We start from the raw sequence: 3801 nt of genomic DNA, 5'->3' as shown, positions 1-3801 counted from the left end.
AGCAGAGTGTTGCTCTTTTACCCTTGTGTGGTATATATATATATATATATAGGTAGCCCCACCCCCTAGAATATACCATTCCTTTAAGAGGTAAAAGTTATTGTATCTTGGATACACAAGTTTCATAAACAATAAAAATAACAATGAACTTAGAACTTTACCAAGATTCAATTACACAAATTGTTTATGTGTGTGTGTGTGTGTGTGTGTGTGGTTATTTGTGTGTGCATGTTTGTGTAGTTATGTGTGTGTGATGTTGTAACCCTGTGACTAAATTTGTGTCTGACCTCTGACCCAGTGTTCTGATCATAGTTGATGTGGTGGAGATTTTGCCACATTTACCTTTGACCGATTTGTATCTCTATGCGTGTGTGTGTCTGTATGAGTGTGTGTGTGTCTGTATGAGTGTGTGTGTGTGACTCACCCTCTTTTTTATGATTGTTCTCTTTTCTTTGACGAAGTAGAGAATATTTCATCACTTGTGACATCACTGGTGACATCAGAACCCCACTGTGCTGCTCTGCTTGTGTAGGTGTGTGAGTCTGGGCCACTTCCTGTGCTGGAGAATCTGGATCACTAAGTGACCCAGCTATGCCGTCACTGCCCAGGACTCAGCCCAGCTCCTCTTACACTACCTGGGACTCAGCCTAGTTCCTCCCTTACTCTGTGTTAAGTACTCTGTGTTAATCTACAGTACTTCCTTACTGGCCGGCACTCAGCCCAACTTCTCTCTCAACACCCAGGACTGAGCCCAGCTCGTCTCTCTTAACTCCCAGGCTCAGCCCAGCTCCTCTCTCGAACAGCCATATTCTGCAACAGAGAGAAAAGTGAGGAATGTGTATGAGTCATGTGCATGTGTGCGTGCGTGTGTGTGTGCCAACTGACCCAAACGAAACTGTCATTTCCTCCTATGAAAGGAAAAAAGAACAGGGAGAGACATGAAAAAGAGGAGGGAAGAGAAAGAGAAAGCAAAGAAGGAGGAGTTTGTTTATAATTTCTTTGACCAGAGGAGGATGGGTCCCCCTTTATAAGTCTTTCGAGGTTTCGTTCTCCAGCTTCAAAGTTTTTTCTTGCCACTGCTGCCATTGGTTTTGGCTTGCTATTAATTAAAATTTGGTTAATGTTAATTCTATTCATTCTATTAACTCTAATTTCTGTAAAACTGCTTTGTGGAACCATCAGGATGTAAAACTAACTTTACAAATAAATGTGACTTGACGTGAATTAAGGAGTAACAAAAAGAACAGGAGAAAAAAAGAGAAGAGGAGGAGGCAAAAAAGGGCAAAAATAGGAGGGAATAAAGAGGAGGCGGGGATAGAGAAAGAGAGAAAGAGAGAGGAGGAGTAGTAATAGGAAACTGTTTGTTCAGAACTTTTGAGAACCGCAGTGATCTTACAGCTCAGGTAACAACTCTCTCTGATATTCTCTCTATATCTCTATGTCTCTCTCTCTCTCTCTCTCTCTCTCTCTCTCTCTCTTTCTTGGTCTGTCTGTCTCTTTCTCTCAGTCTCTCTGAGTGTTTCTCTGTATGTACTCGTGGCTGAGCACTGTATTTTAAAAAGAGTGAGTGTGTGACTATAACTGTGTGTTTGCGTGTAAGAGAGAGAGAGAGAGAGAGAGAGAGAGAGAGAGAGAGAGAGAGAGAGAGAGAGACTGTGTGTGACTGTGTGATGTGAAACATATTTTATGAGCTTTAATTGCAGCACTCCACAAAAACACATAAATCTTCAATTTACTTGATCTATTGATTTTATTGATCTACAGTGCACTGTGTTAATCTACTGTACTCTGCAATAATCAAAGGTGCTCTGTGTTAATCTACTGTACTCTGTGTTAATCTACTGTACTCTGTGTTCATCTACAGTGCTCTGTCTTAATTCACGGTGCTTTGTGTTAATCTACAGTACTCAGTGTTAATCTACAGTGCTCTGTGTTCATCTACAGTACTCTGTCTTAATCTACAGTGCTCTGTGTTAATCTACTGTACTCTGCGTTGATCTACAGTGCTCTGTGTTCATCTATAGTGCTCTGTCTTAATCTACAGTGCTCTGTGTTAATCTACTGTACTCTGCGTTACTCTACAGTGCTCTGTCTTAATCTACAGTGCTCTGTGTTAATCTACTGTACTCTGCGTTACTCTACAGTGCTCTGTCTTAATCTACAGTGCTCTGTGTTAATCTACTGTACTCTGCGTTAATCTACAGTGCTCTGTGTTCATCTACAGTACTCTGTCTTAATCTACAGTGCTCTGTGTTAATCTACTGTACTCTGCGTTAATCTACAGTGCTCTGTATTAATCTACTGTACTCTGCGTTAATCTACAGTGCTCTGTGTTCATCTACAGTGCTCTGCGTTAATCTACAGTACTCTGTGTTAATCTACAGTGCTCTGTGTTAATCTACTGTACTCTGCGTTAATCTACAGTGCTCTGTGTTAATCTACAGTACTCTGTGTTAATCTACAGTGCTCTGCGTTAATCTACAGTGCTCTGTGTTAATCTACAGTACTCTGTGTTAATCTACTGTACTCTGCGTTAATCTACAGTGCTCTGTGTTAATCTACAGTACTCTGTGTTAATCTACAGTGCTCTGCGTTAATCTACAGTACTCTGTGTTAATCTACAGTGCTCTGTGTTAATCTACAGTACTCTGTGTTAATCTACAGTGCTCTGTGTTAATCTACTGTACTCTGCGTTAATCTACAGTGCTCTGTGTTAATCTACAGTGCTCTGTGTTAATCTACAGTGCTCTGCGTTAAACTACAGTGCTCTGTGTTAATCTACAGTGCTCTGTGTTAATCTACTGTACTCTGCGTTAATCTACAGTGCTCTGTATTAATCTACAGTACTCTGTGTTAATCTACAGTGCTCTGCGTTAATCTACAGTGCTCTGTGTTCATCTACAGTGCTCTGTCTTAATCTACAGTGCTTTGTGTTAATCTACAGTAATCTGTGTTAAACTACAGTGCTCTGTGTTAATCTACAGTACTCTGTGTTTAACTACAGTGCTCTGTGTTAATCTACAGTACTCTGCGTTAAACTACAGTGCTCTGTGTTCAGTGTGCTACATTAGCCAGTGTTTTTTTTTTTTTGCCGTATACAGAGGCTCATTCCTGGTTGTAATCTGAGAGACTGTTTTCCAAATACAAAGCCGCTGTTTGTTTAAGCGGAACCTCAGGCAAATTAAACTTGCCAGACTGGTGTGTAAGATATAGTGAGTGTGCGTGTGTGTGTGTGCATTTGTGGGGTGTAGATCTGGCTCACACTCGGACAATTGTGACCTTATTGCGATGTCATCAGCATGTGTGGGAGGAACACATTTACCTAAAAGTCATTTTTATGCAAACAAGCTCAGAAACACAGGACACACAGAATACCTCCTGCAGCAGCCGGTCCACCGTATAAGTGTGTGTGTGTGTGTGTGTGTGTGTGTGTGTGTGTGTGTGTGTGTGTGCGTGTGTGTGTGTGTCAGAGAGAGAGAGAGAGGGAGGGAAGGGGATATTAACTGTTTCTTGTAAATATTTAGATGGCTAGAGACTGTTGAGGAAAACAGGTGTTTCAGAGCTGACCTCTAGATCTGTTTATCTCTCTCATTCTCTCTCTCTCTCTCTCTCTCTCTCTCTCTCTCTCTCTCTCTCCTGAGATCCTGAGGTATGGAGGGATTTGTAGTGTGAATATGCTTTTAATATTTGCCTTAAAAATTTCCTTCACAGTGGAAGACAGTTCTGGTTCTTAATGAAACATCTGTGACCTGCTTTGGTAAAATCCCACAGCAGCATTCTCACCCTGTCTGTACAGAGCAG

General features: G+C 41.3%; 1 protein-coding gene across 1 annotated transcript in view; it reads left to right on the top strand.

Moving 5' to 3' along the window:
* The first annotated feature begins 1337 nt into the window (after positions 1-1337).
* acsl4b (acyl-CoA synthetase long chain family member 4b) overlaps positions 1338-3801 on the top strand; it is a 12688-nt gene continuing 10224 nt past the window's right edge. Inside the window, exon 1 of the mRNA XM_066658223.1 lies at positions 1338-1403. The gene's annotated coding sequence lies outside the window, so the exon portion shown is untranslated. The remainder of the gene's footprint in view (positions 1404-3801) is intronic.

The sequence above is a fragment of the Hoplias malabaricus genome, chromosome 2 (assembly GCF_029633855.1).
Source record: "Hoplias malabaricus isolate fHopMal1 chromosome 2, fHopMal1.hap1, whole genome shotgun sequence".
Lineage (NCBI taxonomy): Eukaryota > Metazoa > Chordata > Actinopteri > Characiformes > Erythrinidae > Hoplias > Hoplias malabaricus.
This window is presented reverse-complemented; position numbering and strand designations above follow the sequence as displayed.